The sequence below is a fragment of the Chelonoidis abingdonii genome, chromosome 2 (genome assembly GCF_003597395.2).
Source record: "Chelonoidis abingdonii isolate Lonesome George chromosome 2, CheloAbing_2.0, whole genome shotgun sequence".
NCBI lineage: Eukaryota > Metazoa > Chordata > Testudines > Testudinidae > Chelonoidis > Chelonoidis abingdonii.
Window position 1 is genome coordinate 14,099,718 of NC_133770.1, and position 20,483 is coordinate 14,120,200.

General features: G+C 42.2%; 1 pseudogene; it reads left to right on the forward strand.

Annotated features, from left to right (window-relative positions):
* The first annotated feature begins 2,371 nt into the window (after positions 1–2,371).
* LOC116826961 (solute carrier family 22 member 13-like) overlaps positions 2,372–20,483 on the forward strand; it is a 30,046-nt pseudogene continuing 11,934 nt past the window's right edge.

Consider the following 20,483-nt stretch of genomic DNA (forward strand, 5'->3'; position numbering starts at 1 on the left):
AAAAAATCCAGTTCTCTGATTGGTCCTCTGGTCAGGTGTTTGGTTCCCTTTGTTCACCCTTTACAGGCAAAAGAAAATGAACCCTTACCTTACCTATCTACTTATGACAACCGGGCACCATGGTGTGTCTGGAATTTGGCACAGTATGCGGAGACACCTAGTGGCGATATAACATTCTGCAAATTACAGCTTAAACAGGGTGGTGGTGCTTTCCTCCCTGACAGAACCCAAAGGGTGATGCCATGCAATCACTATTCTGTCCCAAGGATGCTGTTTTCTGAGAGTTGCATGGTTCTTTATCACTTTCCCTGGTTAGTCTCCTTGTGTTCTAGTCCTTACACATGAGATTAGCTGAGACACTTGTTACCTCCACTAGTAACTCACTAAATACTTGGCCAGTGGCAGAGTGTTCTTGGCAAAAGGCCCTTTGTGATCACTACAGGGAGCAGATGGGATTCTGAACATGCACAGGAAACAGATCCCTAGAGGCGATAGAGCAGTACCAGTCTCAGTGAGAGCAGACTCCTTTGCTGGCAATGCTGCAGGGGGCAGAAAGAACCCAATTTGCCCCTAATATAACAGGCTGAATTGCAGGGTTGGGGAGGGGGGTGGTGAAGGGGAGTCCATTAAGGTGGGCATATTTGCTATGGAATGATAGCAAATCACCCAAATGCCGTATTTTGCACCACTTTTCAGAACATTCTCAAATGTAGTTACTCCCTGAGCTCAGGGACCAGGTGTAGCCAGACTTTCCTGGCTAAATGAGGCATATAAAACAATGAGCCCAATTACATTTTATTTTTGAGCAAATAAAACCTTTTACATCCCTTCTACACCCTCCTCCAAAAAAAACAGTTTTCAAAGCACTGCGGGGGTGTTAGCCACATGTTTTCTGTTCAAATTAATACAAGATCCAGGGAAATAAGACGAAAATGCTTAACAAGGAGGGGAATTAATCATTGAAACAACTTACCAAGGATCGAGGTGTGCCAATGGTTTGCCACCTTGGAGTGCCCCCTTCTGGCATGGAGTGGCCCTGCAATCCCCTGCCCTCATAAGAACGTCCATACTGGGTCAGATGAAAGGTCCATCCAGCCCAGTATCCTGTCTTCCCACAGTGGCCGTTGTCAGGTGCCCCAGAGGGAATGAACAGAACAGGAAATCATCAAGTGATCCATCTCTGTTGCCCATTCCCAGCTTCTAGCAAATGTTTCCTTTTCTCAGGGTTCCTCAGGAATACTTCTCCAAAAAAGACAGGAGTATGCACTGGGTTAATGTATGAATAGGGACACCTCAAATCACCAATTAAAGTTCAGTACCGTAACTCAAAAGATTCTGGCTCTGTCGTCTTCTGTGACTCCAGGCTCTTCATCAGTCCGTCGCCCCCTTCAGACTGGAGAGCTCTCAGGCTCCCCCCAGAGTCCCTTGTCCCACATCTGCTCTCTGCCCTTTTCTGACTCCCCCTGTAGGCCTCTGCTGCCTTCTTTTAAGCCTAACTGGGGATCAGCTGGCCCAGTCACGGGTCTTTTACTCTTAAAGGGCCAATTCCATCCTGTGGTATGGTGGATTCTCCATCACTGGCAATTGTTAAATGAAGACTAGCAGTTTCTCTAAAAGTTCTAGTCTGGTTCAATCAGGAATCATGCCAGGGAAATAATATGGGTTGTGTTATGCAGGGGGTCAGACTAGATGGTCACAATGGTCTCTTCTGACCTTCTAATATATTAATTTGTCTTTTACCTATGTTAGGTACCTATACGGCCTCCTTTACTGTCACAGCTGAGTGCTTCACTGTCCTTAATGTATTTATGCCCACACTATCCTTGTGAGGTAGGGAAATACTTTATGAATACATGCAGTCTGCTTCAGAGCAGAGACTTGAATCTGGGTATCGCAAGAGCGAGGCTGGGGCCCTACCATTGGACCTTCCTTTCTTTTGTTTTTGTTTTGACTGTTTGTAATGAGATCAGAGTTTGAACCAAAAAAACATGGTTGTGTGGCTAACTCCCATTTCTCTTTGAAAATCGCAACCACTGTTTCCTGACTGCCAGCCAGGATACCGAGGCTTCTGCCTTGAGAAGTCTGTTGAAGTCATGGCTAGTTAAATCTTTGTCTCTTGGTTTTATCTTAAAAGCTTTACTGTTGCACATGAAGTGTGACACGGGTGGAAGTTAAGTAGTGTACAAAGTATGTTCATGAAGACCAACGTGTATTTCATAAGGCTGCCATGAGGATGGAACATGATATAACTTCATCTTAGTTGATTATTTCATGGAGTTCTCATTTTGTTTAAACATTAATTTCACTCCATGTGACAAAGTCCAGCCATGGCCTACTCCACGATGGCAAACTTGGAGAAATTGTCTAGGTTATGGGAGGTGCTGAGACATTTAAAAAATGGCTGGTGCTGATACTCAGCCTCGCAAACTTCCTGCTTGTCTCATGTTTGGCCAAGTGTTCATGGTTATGGATGTGACTCATCATTGTTATACAAGCTGCATCTATGCCATTAGCTCAAACCCGACCAAAGAACATGAGCTGAATGTAATCATCCCTAGGAACACACATGGATCTTACAAGGGATGTCACATGGATGTTCCTGTGGATCTGGATATTGACTCCATCCTAGAATATGGATTTAATTTCACTGAGCAGTGCCAGGTTGGCTGGGTCTGTCCTTCAGAACGAAAACCAATGTCGGTGACTGAGGCCTGTAACTGCATTGTGATTCTACATTTATCACTAAGAAGCATCGTGCTGAATCGAAAGGTATATGTGTTGGGGTTTTTGTACAAGTAACGGTTATGCTGGATTTTAAATCAGTTTAAACCCATGCCAGACCCTGTGTGGATGCAGTTAGATCAATTATGGTTTGCTAACACTGATTTACCACCACTCCAGAGCTTGGCAGAGGGGCTTCCCCATGCCAGCTCTGTGCAGGGCTTTGGCACATGCAGGTCTCAGTACCTCATGGCTTTCCTGGGGTGCCAGCCCAGCTGGAGGCAGTGGGGGAAGGAAGGAGCCTGACAGCCAGGCTGCTAGTGAGCTGAGCACTCCGACTAGGGGTTGGTTCTCCATACAGTGCTCGGAGTGGGACGCACTCCACTGGGGGATGAGGATATGGAGGAGCAAAGCAGGGAGAAGATAGCAGGAGGGGGGAGCATGTAAAAGGCCAATGGGTGGGCAACAGTGGTGACACGTCACTGGCCACTGCCTGGCACCTGCCTGGACTCACCAGCCATCACAGCTCTCAGCGCGCAGGCAGTGCCAGCTGGAAACAGGATAAGGGGCAGTCCCCTGCTCTCTGAGAGCAAGTATGCGGGGGGCTGCACTGATGGGCCAGCAGGAGGAGTGGCTGGCCCCGTGCACTGCATCTTTCCCCCACCATCAGCTTTGCACACCCAACCCTATCAGCTGCCACTGGACCCGCTGGTGGGAGGGCGGCTGGTGAGCAGGGATCCAGCCAGGAGCAGGACCCACCAGTACTGATGGGGTGAAGACAGAAAATATGGGACAATTTGCCTGTTTTTTAAGAAATCATGACACCTGCGGGAGGGCTTAAATATGGGACTGTCCCTTTTAAAATGGGACGTCTGGTCACCCTACCTAAAAGTCATGGTTAATGTCATGGAAACCCTGAGCATGGTAAACATAGAGCTTTATCTTTGGTTTTCCACATGGTGCATTCATACAAGGACAGCCCACACTAGCTGTGAATCAGCATTGGCTTCATTCTGTCCAAGTTACTTACATGGCTCCTATTACCATCATATCTGAGTGCCTCACAATAGATAATGTATTTGTTAGTAGGTGAAAGCCCTTGTTGTCACACAAGTTTGGGAGTTGGGCCAAGTAATCCAGCATCTGTGCAGTCTCTCTCATATAACCAATGACACTGTTGCATGCAAATTAGCTGTAGCATAAAGGTGATAAATGGTTGAATTACTTTTGATATGACAATAGTCTAGACCAGTGGCTCTCAACCTTTCCAGACTACTGTACCCTTTTCAGGGGTCTGGTTTGTGTGGTGTACTCCAAGTTTCACCTCACAAAATTGGACATAAAAATATAGAAGTGTCACAGCTTGCTACAGTGGCGGATTAGCCACTGGGCCAAAGGGGCTGTTTTAAAGAAAAAGTCGGGACACCTGTAGGAGGGCTTAAATATGGGACTGTCCCTTTAAAAATGGGATGTCTAGTCACCCTACTTTTATGGCTTTTCATAAACAGTCATGATCTCTGTTGTGCCTTTTCTTTACAGAATAACGTATTGGGAAATGAAAGGAGAGCTCTCAAGTTGCCATACTGAAGAATGTAAAAATGGATTGTAACTGTATTTTAGTGCTTTTATCATTTTTACACATTTTCCTATATGCTCATACTGTTAATGGCATCTATGACATACATTTCTAAAAAAAAAAATTCATGGAACGCTAATTAGAATGTTGCACATGGTGACTTTCTTTTTTCTAATTAAAATTATGAAAATTCACAAACAACTTTAGTTATGGTTAAGCAAGAAAAATATCATTTGGAATAGCATCCAGCTGACTGGATGCTTAGTCAGATGTTTATGTCTAGCTGAATTTCTTAGGCCTAAAAATCAGGGTAGAAGAACCATGAGAATGGTCTGCTTTAAGATATTTTGGCGCTTAAATGTTTGGCCAAAGCCAAGAAATGCAGATGTGGCTAGGGACAGGTTAAGACTTAGAATCCTAGAATATCAGGGTTGGAAGGGACCTCAGGAGGTCATCTAGTCCAACTCCCTGCTCAAAGCAGGACCAATGCCCAACTAAATCATCCCAACCAGGGCTTTGTCAAGCCTGACCTTAAAAACCTCTAAGGAAGGAGATTCCACCACCTTCCAGTGCTCACCATCCCCCAGTGAAAAATTTTTTTCCTATATCCAACCTTAAAATCTTCCCCACTTGCAGGATCGGATCCAAACTATAAGTCCTTGGAAGACTCCCCACCTCATCACTTATGAAATTACTGGCAAATCTGTGGGAAAAGGTTTCGATGAACACTGAGAAGCTATTCCATTTGCAGGGTTAGAAAAGAGCCATCATCACACGTGCCACACGCGCGTTACAAAATGCTTTTGCAAATTTTAGATACCAAAACCTATTAGAGGCGGTCTACAGAAATACTGATTTCATAACCTAAAAAAATTTCAAACCAATTGGGGTTAAAAAAACCTTTTGGGAAATGTAATATCCATTTGACAGTTTTGCAAAAATTTGCTTTGAAAAGTCATATTTTTTGATAATAATTTATGCAAAAAACCCCAACCCTGCTCTAGTTATACTGCTTCTACAGCCAAATGCTTCTGAAATAAATGTAGTCAACTTTACTAATTCTGTGGTCACTCGGAACGAAAATGATGCTATAAATTGTGTGGCCTCTAGGTCTACGTGGACTCCAGACTACAGCAGTGGATCTCCTGGCAGGTGTGTTAGTGTTTTCCATGTCCGTGACCGTGCAAAAGGGATCTTGTCCCATCTTCTCATGGAAGTTATTTGTAGCGTGCAATCACATCGATGGTGATGATGGCCCAGCCCTAATATCGTTCACGATCCGATGAGTTGTGAGACTGTTCATTTTCTATCGAAACAGAGATCATTAAAGCTGTTTTGCTGCATACATGGCAATGTTTTGACTCGATAATTCAGTTGGTCAATGCAGTCCATTATGAAGGAAACTCTATACAACATGAAGATAACTTAGGCTAGCATAAACTAGATCCAAACATTCAGTGGCAGCTTTGTGCGACTTGAAGGTTTGTTGCTTTCTTGCTTGGTCTGCAGATTGTTTACACAAAGTAACTGTTGTTTCTCTTGTGAATGGGATAGTCGTGAAAGATGATCCCACTACATCAAGAAGAGATTGGCCCTCGACAGTTCATTGGAGCCTGGAGAAAAGTGTTCCACAGTATCTCACACTTGTGAATCAAGGAAGATTTGATTACCACCCACTTACACATCAAGCTGGGTCTGTGAGTAAACTTTGTCCAAGGCTCATGACAAACACAAGACAGCTGTCAGATCTCCGGGAAAATTTCAAAGGTAAAGTGAGCTAAGATTAAGGAATGTGTCTTTGTTGTCCTCACGATTTTTGTAACTTCTTCGAGATGATCATTGACCATGCACTGCGTTGCAAGGAAAAGATGGCATTGTGAGAGCTTGCCCCAGTAGATGGCTAATCTGGTTCTCGAAACAAAGGACAACACTACAGATTGTTGTGGAAAACACTCCTCAAGCATACAAAAGCCTTGGTTGCAACCATGTCACTGAAGATACATTTTTTGGACTCTTATCTAGATTTTTATTCCATCAAACTGCGGAGCATGTGACGAATGATCCGGCGACGCGATTTCATTCAGGACATCTCAAGCAATGGAGAAACACTATCAGGGGACAATAGAGACCATCAATGCTGCAGACTAGCTGGCGAGTGAAAACATGCTCATTTTAATGATACAAGGAACAGCAGACAGCGACCGAGTAGACACTTGAATAGGAGCCTAACTTATTACTTTATAATAGTTTTGCCTTTTGTTTTCATAATAAATTTTATTTTATATAACCCTTTGGTTTATTTTTTAAGACAGTTACATTAAACAGGGACAGTGTGAATATTATCTTGTAAAACAACCCAGTACAACACATGAAAAGACCTAGGTTTACAGATATGGATTTTCATAAATCTCTAGCTATCTACACAACTATACCTGGACATTACAAAATCTAAAACTCTAACGAATATCTTTTAGATAACAGTAGCTCATCAGTTGTTGAAATTTCATATTTTGCATTCTTCAGCTACACATCAAAATACATAATTAATACACATTTATCTCTGAAGCAAGACAACTTCTCCAAAAATGATACAAGTTTGAAAAGCAGGCTTCGCTTTAATTTTTATCATTTTACTTAGGAGTGAAAAACTTTCCAGTAGGTCTAAATGCTGCATAGAGTGCCACTGCATAAAGTCTCATGAATAAACTATTCCGCCACTTATAACCCACACTCCAGCCATTCTCCATTCTATAGGGCCTTATGCCACTGGACCTTGCCATGACTTAAATTGAACTTTAATGATGCGGATTGAGGTTATTTAGCTAAATAAGCTAAAAACCACTTGGGCGGTTACACCAGCACCATGCCGCAATAAATCAACATCTGTGTGTGGTGGGTCGGCGGGTGGGGGGGGGGGGGGGGGGAAATACCAAAGAAACCCATCACAGTAGCTTTTAACTTCAAAAAAGGAGCTATGCAAAAATGAGGAAGATAGTTAAAGGGAAATTAAAAGGAACAGTCACAAGAGTGAAATGCCTACAAGCTCCATGGAAACTATTTAAAAACATAACAGAGGCTCAAACTAAATGTATACCCCACATTAAAAAAACAGTAAGAGGGCCAAAATATGTCACTAAGGCTAAACAACAGAGTAAAAGAGGAGTTTAGAGGCAAAAAGGCATCCTTTAAAAAGTGGAAGTTAAATTATTGAGGAAAATAGAAAGGAGAATCTGTCAAGTGTAAGAGCATAATGAGGCAGGCCAAAAAAGAATTTGAAGAGCAACTAGCAAAAGACAGAAAAACTAACATTACATTTTTTTAGAAGTATAACAGAACCAGGAAGCCCGCCAAACAGTCAGTGGGGCCACTGGATGATAAAGGGACATTCAAGGAAGACAAGGTCATTGTGGAGAAGCTAAATGAATATTTGCATCTGTCTTCACTGCAGACGATGTGAAGGAGAGTGCTACATCTGAGATATTCATTTTAGGTGACAAATCTGAGGAACTGTCCTAGATTGAAGTGTCAATAGAGGTGGTTTTGGAACAAATTGATAAATTAAACAGTAATAAGTCACCAGGCCCAGATGGTATTCACCCAAGAGTTCTGAAGGAACTCAGATATGAAATTGCAGAACTACTAACTGTGGTATGTAACCTATCACTTAAATCAGCCTCTGTATCAGATGATTGCAGGATAGCTAATGTAACACTGATTTTTAAAAAAGGCTTGAGAGGTGATCCTGGCAAATATAGGCCAGTAAACGTAACTTCAGTACCAGGAAAGTGGGTTGAAACTATAGTAAAGAACAGAATTATATGACACATAGATGAACTTAATATGTTGGGGAAGAAAGTCAACATGGCTTTTTAAAAGGGAAATCATGCCTCAGAAATCTATTAGAATTTGTCGAGGGGGTCAACAAACATGTGGACAAGGGTGATCTAGTGGATATAGTGTACTTGGACTTTCAGAAGGCCCTTGACAAGGCACCACATCAAAGCTCTAAAGCAATGCAAGCTGTCATGGGATAAGAGGAAAGGTCCTCTCATGGATCAGTACCTGGTTAAAAGACAGGAAACAGGGTGGGAATAAATGGTTAGTTCTCACAATAGAGAGAGGTAAATTGCAGTGCCCCCCAAGGATCTGTACTGGGATCAGTGCAGTTCAACATATTCATAAATAATGTGGAAAAAAGGGTAACAGGTGAGGTGGCAAAATTTGCACATGATACAAAACTACTCAAGACAGTTAAGTCCAAATCTAACTATGAAGAATTACAAGGGTCTCACAAAACTGGGTGACTGGGCAACAAAATGGTAAATGTCATTTACTGTTGATAAGTACAAAGTAATGCACGTTGGGAAAAAAAATAATCCCATCTATTCATACACAATGGTAGGGTCTAAATTAATTGTTACCACTCCAGGAAGAGAGATTGCAGTCATTGTGGATAGTTCCCTCAAAACATCCGCTCAATATGTAGCGGGAGTCAAAAAAGCAGACAGTGTTAGGAACCATTAGAAAATGGAAGATAAAGCAGAAAATATCATCATGCTACTATATAGATCCATGGTATGCCCACACCGTGAATGCTGCTTGCAGCTCAGGTTGCCCCATCTAGAAATAAATAAATAATTAATAGATATATTAGAACTGGAAACTGATCAGGGGTATTGAATAGCTTCCATAGAAGGAGGGATTTAAAAGACTGGGACTATTCATCTTAGAAAAGAGATGACTAAGGGGGGGATAAGATAGAATTCCATAAAATAATGACTGGTGTGAAGAAAGTGAATAAGGAAGTGTTATTTACCCCTTATAATACAAGAATCAGGGGGTCACCCAATGAAATGAATAGGCAGCAGGTTTAAAACAAAAGGAATTAATACTTCACACAATGCACACACAACCTGTGGACCTTGTTGCCAGGGGATCTTGTGAAGGCACAAAGTATAACTGGGTTGAAAAATGAATAAGGTAAGTACACAGAGGATAGATCCATCAATGGTTATTAGCCAAAATGGTCAGAGACTTGACCTCATGTTCTGGGTGTCCCTAAATCTCTTAATTGCCAGAAGCTGGGACTAAACAACAGGGGATGGATCACACCATAGTTGCACTGTTTTGTTCATTCCCTCTGAAGGATGTGGCACTGGCCAGTGTCAGAAGACAGGAGAGTGGCCTAGATGGACCAGTGATCTGACCCTTATGGCCATTCTTATGTTCTTAGGAACTTATCTTCTAACAGCATACAGTGAAAGCTCTGTCCCTAACTGTACCTCACCCTTGATTTCCCTGCTCTGTCCTGTGTTCTCTCCTTCCATCCTCTTCTCCCACTCACAACCAGGGGTGCTTGGAACAGTTTGTGTAGTGGGGGTGCTGAAAGCCATTGAATCAAACTGTAAACCCTGTATATGATGAAAACCACTTCAAGCTAAGGGGTGTGTCAGCATCCCAGCACTCCTAGCTCTAGCACCTATTCTCACAACTTCCAGCCCTTTTATCGTGCTGCCCGCTAGGTTTGGAAAAGCCATGCCCACAACTACCATCTTCCCTTTCCATATTTTAAGGTCTCCTAGAAACCCCTCCTTTTTTTTGTTTTGCTTTCTTCTACTAATTTATTATGGCTCAATCCATTCCCATGCCTCATCTTCCCTTCGCTTGAGATTTCAAGCTCTCCAGGGCAAGCACCAGTGGGAAACTCTTTTGTAAAGTGCAATTATGGGACAACTTGGCACTTTATATATGGTGTCACTAAGTTCCTTCCTGAGTCACTGGCCAAGCATAAATCAAATGATAGATTCCAAATCTATGCATTCTAATTGGACTCCTTAAGCCTTCTGGAGTACTGTGTTAATTGTCACATTTTATACCTACTCTAGATGCTCCAAAATTGCCTTCTAAGCATCTGAATCCAGGCTAGATGATGGATCCCCTTCCTGGCTCTAGTCTAGTGTTTATTGTGAAAGGCTTTGAAGAAGTAAAAGTTCGCCCACTGCTGTCAGGAAGACAGAAGCTCAGGATAGCACACCTCTGCCTTTCAGTGAGCTATTTTTGAACAGGCTGGCTATAACTATGCTAACTTGTCTGAAAGAAGGGCCTCTATCTGTAAGGAATTGGTTGACAATACACAAGAACATAAGACCATGTACAGGGCTGAGTCATGGTGATGGATGACCTCAAAAGAACCTTGGTGGATAGTCTGCAGCCTATCCACGTAGCGGTGTTACAGCGTGGGGCAGTGAGAACAGGTTCTCCCGGTATCTCTGGTGCAATGCACTTGAAATATTGAGTTTGGTTCTTAATACCTCTTTACTACCTCCGGTTGAAAATTTGTTAACAAAAAAAAAACCATTTTTTGCCAGAAAATATGTATATATTTATATAAAAATAATTTTGCAAAATAAAGTGGGTTTTAAAATTTCCCAGGTTTTTAATGAAAACCAAAATTGTTCAATTTCTTATTTTCTCTCCTATTGCCCCTCCCCCCTGTTTTAAGAGACAAAAAAGAGAAAGGGGGGAAAGGAAGAAACTGAGACATGTAAAGCTTTTTTGTAAATTTTTTTGAAGAAGTAAATTCAAAATAAAAATAAAAAGCTTTCAAAACATTTGCAAGTTCTTGTTTTTGATTTTGACCAGCTCTACTCATTACCATTTTAAGAAAGTACAGGAAACTCAGAAGAGAGTAAAGAATCAGGAGGCTTAAGTTCTTGTACTTATTGAAGAAAGAGTAAAAAATGTGAATTGGTTGGTCAACACATAGCAAAGGAGGACACGTTTTACACCTCTCTGAAGGAGTGTAACGCCAAAAAGGAAGAGGAGCAGTTTACTGTGGCACTTATGGTATCAGAGAAATGAAGGATAGTAGAATCAATTTATGAAAGGCTGAATATTGAGAAAAGCATCCTTACAGTGAGATCCCTTAGATGATGGAATAGTCTCTCGAGGGAAGTACTGAAATCTCCATTGCTTGTGGACAATCCTGCCCTAATAGGGAGACGGACTGAATGACCGTGTAAGGCTGATCTTTCTGGTTAGTATTACCTATGAACACATCAAAGACTCAAGTGACGCTAGATGCTGACTGGGGTGGTGCTTTGGTAGGTGAATGGTGGTTTTGGCGTTATAGGCCGCGTACCTTAATTTCCAGTTCTCTCTGGGAATGTTTGTGCTGCTAGCACATCATGAATCCAGCTACCAAATCAAGCCCCTTTAAAATGAAACCTACTTTGTTTCCTTCTTTCATTTTGACCTGGTATGTGACCAAAAAGAGCTAAATGACATCTCCCAATCCATTTACATGCTAGGACTTCTCCTTGGAGCTGTGATCTCCAGTTCATTAAGTGACAGGTAAGGAGACAGAATGATCAACCTGCACAAAGTCAGCAGCATAACCTCGCTTGGGGGTGGATAGTATAGATCCTCGCAGCCACAGGGCTGGTGTGGCTTGAGCATTGGAGCCTAGGCCCTGGCACTGATGTGCCCTGTAGACTAGGGCAAGTTACTCAGTCATTTCTGTGGCTGTTTATTATTAAAGCTGGTTGAAAATGGGGGGATTCTATGGAAAATTCTGAGGAAAATGGTTAATTTAATTTGTCTGCATTTTCCAGAGAAAAATTTGAAACTGTTTGTGAAAATGTAAATACCAGAAACATTTCAGCTGAAAACAGGAAAAAAATTGCTTTAGGAATGCTGCCAATGTGCCTCATTGTCATGGGGATTGTAGTTTGGGTGCCTTGTGTACCCTTTCTTTTTCCTAGGGCAGTGTCATGGGCTTGCCCTCCCAAAGCTCCCCGTTAGTGCGACAGGACCCTGTACTCACCCAGCATCCAATACACAATGTCTGGGTGGTTGGCAGCATAGGTCCGGCTGAGCCCCAGGAGTCTACACATTCCAGGGCTGTCAAAACTCCAAAAAGGGAAACCAAACTAACTGACATGAAGGGAGCAGGCTCCCTTCCGTCAAGGAGCCTTTGGCAGGTCGTTGTCCAGTCCATTGTCCTCTGGCAAATCAGTGTAAGAGGTTTAATGGGCCCCTTCAGGGTCTGGCCCACCTTCTTCTCAGGGGGTTCAGACAGCAGTTGTGTCTGTGTTCTCAGCCAGGCCCTTTTCTGGAAGCTGTGGTTTGAAGGTACCAGGTCCTCAGTGTGGAAGCTATGGAAGATACCTCTACAGATCCAGCTGGTCCAAGGGAATGGAGAGTTATACGGGACATGACTGCAGATGGGAACTTGGCCTAACCCTTAAGAAAATCATGCTTGCCCACAAAGACTTCTCCAACTGCCTGTCTGAGGAAGTCAGACAATCCTTGTTGGGGATTCAATACTCAGAAGAACTGAAAGAACAGTCTAGAAGGGACAGGTGGACAACATGACAGTGTGCTGCCTTCCCAGAGCCAACATATGATATGTCACTCTCAGATTGGATAAGATTTTGAAATTGATGGGAAAGAATCCATTGGTGATAGCTCATATTGGCACGAAAGACACTGCATTGCAGGCTCTTTCACAGGTAGTAGATGACTTCAAGGAACTCGGAAGCATGCTGAAGAGGAAAAATGTCCAAGTGATCTCTGAGATTGCTCTTGTCCCATGAGTGAAGGAAGACAGAAGGCAGAAGATTCCGGAAGACTGCTGTTTAGATAAGTGGCATAGAATAAAGTGTTTTGATCTTGTGTAACATTGGCTCACCTTCCATGGGGATGGAGCTGTATAGTTGGATGTCTTCCACCTCAGTAGAAGAAGAACCCATCTTCTTGGGAGCAGGCTGGCTAGAGTTGTCAGGAGGGCATGAAACTACTAACAAAAGGGGTAAGGTAGAAAGAGAGAAGATACAAGCACAATGCAAAATTGAGATGTTGAGAACAAAATTAATCAAGGAATGAAAGGACCTTGAGAGAAGAAATTCTTTAATTGCCAATATGTCAATACTAGGAGCCTGGGTGAAAAAGAAGAATTGGAATTGTTTGTTTATGAGCATAAATTTGATATAGTTGGTATTACTAAAATCTGGTGGGATGATTCCCATGACTGGAATGTTAAATCAATGGTTATAACATATTTAGGAAGGATTGAGTCAGCAAAAGGGAAGGAGGAGTGGCACTCTGTCAAAAATGGCTTTATCTGTTTCTGAGTTACTGATAACTTGGAAGAAAATAATCTTAAATGCTTATGGATCAATGTCCTAACAGATAAAGCACAAGATGGGATATTCGTTGGTGTCTGCTGCAGATCACCAAATCACACTAGGGCACAGGATGACTGCCTCCTTACACACCTATCTATAATGTGTAGGGGAGAAAAGCTGGATGATCATGGGAGATATCAATCTGAGTGACACATGCTAGAGGTCTTGTGCTGCCAGTACTAAAACATCCTTGGAATTTCTAAATATCACAGATGACAATTTTCTAATTCAAAAAGTATTGCATCCAGCATGGTCGAATTCTATTTTTAGACCTCATCTTAACAGATAAAAGGAACTAATTACAGAACCAAAAATTAATGGTAACCTTAGGTACAAGTGATCATGACTTGGTCATATTCATAATGCACAAACAGAATAAAGTCGAGTTGGGTGATATGTATACTTGGTAATTTAAAAGGGACAGTTTCATAAAGCTGAAAACAATTATGAGTCAAATCAGTTGGGAGAATGAATTTAATCAGAAAAATGTGAATAATAATTGGGAATTGCTTAAGAACACTTTACTAGATGCCCAAAGAGTCACACTCCCACAATTGAGGAAGAAGGTCATATTGGTTTAAAAAAAAAAAAAAGACCCGGTTTAGAAAGGAAGTGAAGGCAGCTATAATATATATATAACAAGTGGAATAAAGGCAAAGTTGATAGTAATAAGTATAAATCAGAAGTTAGGAATTGTAGCAAATTGATAAGAGAAGCTAAAGGACACAAGGAGGAATCTGTGGTCAGCAGTGTTAAGGACAATGAAAAGAAGTTTTTTAAAAGTATATTAGGAACAAAAAGTATGCTAAAAATATTATTTGTCCATTACTGGATGTAAATGGTAGATTTATCAATGATAATGCAAAAAAGGCAGAAGTGTTCAATAAATATTTCTGTTATGTATTTGGGGGTATTTTCATCCTATGATGGTGATAACTTTCCCCATTCCAGTAATATCTCAAGAAGATGTTAAATAGCAGCTATGAAAGTCAGACATTTTTAAATCAGCAGGTCTGAATAATTTGCACCCAGAGTTTTTAAAAGAGCAAGAGCTTGCTGGACTGTTAATGTTGATTTTCAATAGATTTTGGGACACTAGGGAAGTTCCATAAGACTGGAAGAAAGTAATATGCCAATATTGAAAAAGGGTAAATGGGATGACCTGAGTAATTATAGACCTGTTAGTCTGACATCGATCAAGAGCAAGATAAAGGAAGGCTGATATGGGACTCAGTTAATAAAGAATTAAAGGAGGTTACTATAATTAATGCCAATTAACATGAGGTTTATGGAAAATAGATCCTGTCAAACTCGGGTGACCATACAACAAATGTGAAAAATCGGGACAGGAGGTGAGGGGTAATAAGAGCCTATATAAGAGAGAGACCCAAAAATCGAGACTGTCCCTATAAAATTGGGACATCTGGTCACCCTATGTCAAACTAACTTGACATCTTTTTGATGAGATTATAAATTTTGTTGATAAAGGTAATAGTGTTGATGCAATATAGAATTATAGGATTGAGACATCATCTAGTCCAGAGAAATGTGAAAAAAATACAAGGACATCTGGTCACACGTGAAACTATTGCATACCTTTGCATCTTAGCATACATTAATCCCTGATACTCATAGACTATGTTCTCACTTATTTAGCTATTAAATCACTTCAGTAATTAATACCCTGCATGACCTTTATGGGTTCAGGGTTTTCTGTTTTTGTTTGTTTTTCAATGAACATTGAACTTTTTTATATGCTATTGCCACTTTGTGTACATATTTATATCTGTTTTGTTTTATGCTTATATTTTATATAAAAACAGTAAAAATAAAGTTTTAAAAAAGTGGCTAACTGATAGGTCTCAAACTGTAATCGTAAATGGGAATCATCATCAAACAAGGTGTGTTTCTGGAGGGGTCCTGCGGGGATTGGTTCTTAGCCCTGTGCTATTTAACATTTTTATTAGTGACCTGGAAGAAACATAGTCATCACTGATAAAGTTTTCCGGTGACACAAAATTGGGGGAGTGGTAAATAATGAAGATGACAGGACACTGATACAGAGTGATCGGGATCACTTGGTAAGCTGGGCGCAAGTCAAAAATAGGCATTTTAAATGTGGCTAAATGTATACACCTAGGAATGAAGAACACAGGCCATACTTACAGGCTTGCTGGTGGGTGGGGGGAACTCTATCCTGGGAAGCAGTGACTCTGAAAGAGATTTGAGGGTCATGGTGGATAATCAACTGAACATGAGTTCCCAGTAGGACACTGTGACCAATCCTTGGATGAATAAACAGGGCAATCTTGAGCAGGAGTAGAGAGGTTATTTATTTTACATTTGTATTTGGCACTAGTGTGACTGCTGCTGGAACACTGAACAGTTCTGCTGCCCAAAGTTCAAGAAGGATGTTGATACCTAGGAGAAGGTTTAGAGAACAGCCATGAGAATGATTTAAAGGATTACAACATCTGCCTTATAGTGATGGACTCAAGGAACTCAACCTGTGTATTTAAACAGAGAGAGCGTGTATTGATTACAGTCTATTAGTATCTACATGGGGAACAAATATTTAATAATGGGCTGTTCAGTCTAGCTGAGAAAAGTATAACAAGATCCTTAATCTAGACAAATATAGACTAGAAATAAAGTGTAAATTTTTAAGTCAGAGTAATTAACCATTGGAACAATTTACCAAGGGTTGTGGTGGATTCTCCATCATTGACAAATTTTAAATCAAGATTGGATGTTTTTCTAAAAGATCTTCACTGGGAATGACTTTGGGGAAATTCTATGGCATGTGTTACACACAGGAGGTCAGGCTTAGATAACCACAATGGTCTTTCTGGCCTTGGAATCTATGAAGGTCTATCCCCCTTCCAGGGCTGCTGTTGCTGACAGAGCTAGACTTTGCCTTTTCATGCCTTACTTCCAAGCCTGATATACCTTCAGGTATGGCGGGGTAGGGCTGCTTAAGCCCATAGCAGTTCATTAACCCTCACCTGGCTGGCGCGGAGCTTGTGCACCCTGCCCCAGCCAAGCTCCCAAATTGAACTACATCTCCCATGAATCACTACTGTTACCCCTCTTGGAGAGGGAATCAAGTGCATCATGGGAGGTGTATTTTAACAGGTTTCAGAGGAGTAGCTGTGTTAGTCTGTATCAGCAAAAAGAATGAGGAGTCCTTGTGGCACCTTAGAGACTAACAAATTTATTTGGGCATAAGCTTTTGTGGGCTAAAACGCACTTCATCAGATGCATGGAGTTGAAAATACAATAGCAGGTATAAATACACAGCACGTGAAAAGATAGGAGTTGTCTTACCACATGGTGGGCGGAGTCAGTGCTAATGTGACCAATTCAATTAGGGTGGATGTGACCCATTTCCAACAGTTGACAAGAAGATGTGAATATCAACTGAGGGGAAATTAATTTTTTTTTAGTGACCCACTCACTCCCAGTTTTTATTCAGGCCTAATTTGATGGTGTCAAGTTTGCAAATTAATTCCAGTTCTGCAGTTTCTAGTTGAAGTCTGTTTCTGAAGTTTTTTTGTTGAAGAATGGCCACTTTTAAGTCTGTTACTGAGTGTCCAGGGAGACTGAAGTGCTCTCCTACTGGTTTTTGAATGTTACAATTCTTAATGTCTGATTTGTGTCCATTTGTTCTTTTGCATAGAGACTGTCCGGTTTGGCCAATGTACATTGCAGAAAGGCATTGCTGGCACATGATGGCATATATCACATTGGTAGATGTACACATGAACGAGCCCCTGATGGTGTGGCTGATGTGATTAGGTCCTATGATGGTGTCCCTTGAATAGATATGCGGACAGAGTTGGCAACACCATTTGTTGCAGGGATTAGTTCCTAGCTTAGTATTTCTGTTGTGTGGTGTGTAGTTGCTGGTGAGTATTTGCTACAGGTTGCGGGGCTGTCTGTCCTGTCTCAGGGCTTCTCCTTCTGCCCCACCACCCCCACGAACATGATACAGTTCTGCGGTGACCTGGAATCCTACTTTTGCCGTCTCCGACTCAAGGAATATTTCCACCACACTACTGAACAGCACACTAACCCACAGAAATATTCCTACCAATGCTACAAGAAGAGGCAGTGGACTACAACTGCCATGAGTCGCCGCATAAGTATATCCAAATTGAAATATTTTGGCTTTTTTCAGGCATTTGATTTCAAACAAAAAATGAACTTTTCCTCACAGAAAGCAGCCACTCTTTGTGAAAAATTTCAAATTGTGGAACACCCAATTTTCTGTCCAACATTTTGACAGAAATTTTCAACCAGCCCATTGTGCCATATGCTGTACAAGAAGCCAATAGTAACAGTCTTCCCCAAAGTGATTGCAATGTAAATAGATCAGAAAGACACAGATTAAAAGGTTGCTATTGGCGATGGTGGGGCATTTTCTGAACTTCTTCCATCCCGCCTCCCTCAACCACCTCAGTCTCACTATTCTCTTCACAGTTCCCTGCTCCCATTTTACCTCATCCCCTTCTACTTGTGTTCTTTTCCTACACAAAGAAGGCAAGTGCTGGGCAGTGACAGGTACCCTCTGTCCCTTTCTTATGTTAAGAAGGGGTGTATGGAGCTCTGCAAGCTTGTATTTACTGCTAACAATGCACTAAGGTCGCTCCTGCCCTAAGTTGCTAAACTTCTCTAAGAGACACAGAAGACAGAATGTACAGGGCAATTCAAACATGGGGAGAACTGAAGTGGATTTGGTGGGTATGATTGTGTTTTAAGTATAAACTAAGAAATAAACATCTTTCTGGTGTGACCCCAGTTACCTCAAAAGAGGAGAGATGTGAGAGTCCCTCAGGAAGTGTCCCATTATGATGGTCTCTAATTAAATGTCCCTTGGATGTTTCTCAAATCCATTCAAAAGTGTCCATTGCTTTGCCCTCTGCTCTGTCCTGTGGAGTATTTCAGAAGGTATGTCCACACACTGATTATCTTCTAGCTCCCATTCACAATCCCTCCCAGGGAGATTGTCTGCTGTTAGAAGAAATCCTTTTGGGTACCCAGCTAGGGTGACCAGACAGCAAGTGTGAAAAATCAGGATGAGGGTGTGGGGTAATAGGTGCCTATATAAGACAGAACCCCAAATACCTGAACTGTCCCTATAAAATTGAGACATCTGGTCACCCTATGCTCTGCTCACACCACTTTAAAGGGATCTGTTTTTTCAGAAAGCGCTGAGCCACCCACCCTGTGAAAGCCAGGCCTCTTTAAGATATGTCAAGTTGGGGATCCAAAATCAGGAGTCACTTCCAATAATCTTAATCAGAACTCTGATTCTACAGCAATACTATTTAAACACTTTCTTTCGGCATTGTATCAACCACCAATAATCCAGGCTCTTACATTGATGCCCATCACAATAGTACTCAGGTGCTCTTCCGACTGTTTTAGGAGAGAATGCTGACAGTAGCCTCAGAGATTTACAAATATGTTTCCTCTCCCAGGATAGGGCGGCGTCCGGTTACGTTGCTTTCCATGCTTATGATGGGGGCATTTGGTGTTGGAGTAGCCTTTGCATCAAATTTCTATGTCTACATGGCTTTGAGATGTCTTGTGGGTTTTGCTGTGTCTGGTTTCACTATAAGCATGTTGGCTTTAGGTAAGATTTCCTCACTACTAGAGATGTTTTAGCTTTACAATATCTGTCGTCTTACAAAAGGCAATGAAAAAGCTGCTGGAAAAAAGTGTTCTGTAATTACGCACTACATGTTTTTAAAAATGTGCTTCCAATGTAATGTCTTTTAAATACAGTGGGACTGGTCTTTCTCTCACACTGGTGTAAATCAGGAGTAATCACATTGAAGTCAGGGGAGTGGCACCAGTGAAGGGAAGAGGAGAATCTGGCCCAGTATTTGGTGGGAGGCAGGCAGAAAGCATAGTTGGAGAATATGAAATGTTGGTTGGTTTGTGCTCGGGTTGTCATCAGTATCTCCCATGAGTGGTTGTAGGCTATTGTATCTCTGAGATCACTGTCTACACATAGTCACGAAAGCCCCTCTCTTAATAACATACTTTACATGTATGGAGCATTTTTCCCTGGAGATTCACAAAGGTCAGTTAAGCAAGACTCTCAGCAGTACTGAGAGGTAGGGAATTATTATTTTATACTTATCTGGAATAGAAAAAAAGTCCTTTAAATGGTGCTGAACCATTAGGATTCTTAGGAGTTCAATCTGTGTTAATGTTTCTAGGCACTGAATGGGTTGGAGTCTCCTACCGGACACATCCAGTAGCTACCTCTTTTTGCTGCTTTTCCATTGGACAGATGGCTTTGGCTGGCTTAGCTTATGGGGTTCGCAAGTGGAAGCTGTTGCAGATTGCTGGATCGGCCCCAATGTTTGGTCTTTTCTTTTACATATGGTAAATGTGCTTTTGCCAGAGAGCTCTTCCCACCCTTTGCAGTGTTTGTAGGATGACCAAACAGCAGGCCTGAACAATATGCAGCCCGCAGAGCCTCACTGTGCAGCCCTCGGGGGATTCTAAATCCGCCGCACACGGCGCTCTGCAGGCAGCCCAGAGCCCTTTAAATCTCAGCCGCGGCTGGGAGTCAAAGGGCTCTGGGCTGCCGGCAGCTGTGGGGAGCCCAGAGCCCTTTAAATCCCAGCTGTAGCCGAGAATCAAAGGGCTCTGGTCTGCCCGCAGTGGCGGGGAGCCCTGAGCCCTTTAAATCCCAGCCGCGGCTGAGAATGAAAGGGCTCTGGGCTGACTGCTGCCTCCCTGGACCCATGCCCCAACTACCCCCCAGGACCTGCACCCCCTATCTAAGCACCATTGGTCCTTGTCCCCTGATACTCCTCTCCTGGGACCCCTGCCCCTAACTGCCCCCCACCCCCTATCTAAATGCCGCTGCTCCTTGTACCCTGATTGCCCCCTCCCGAGACCCCTGCCCCTTGGGACCCCAGCCCCTATCTAAGCCTCCCTTCACCTTGTCCCCAGATGCCCCCTCCTGAGACCCTCCC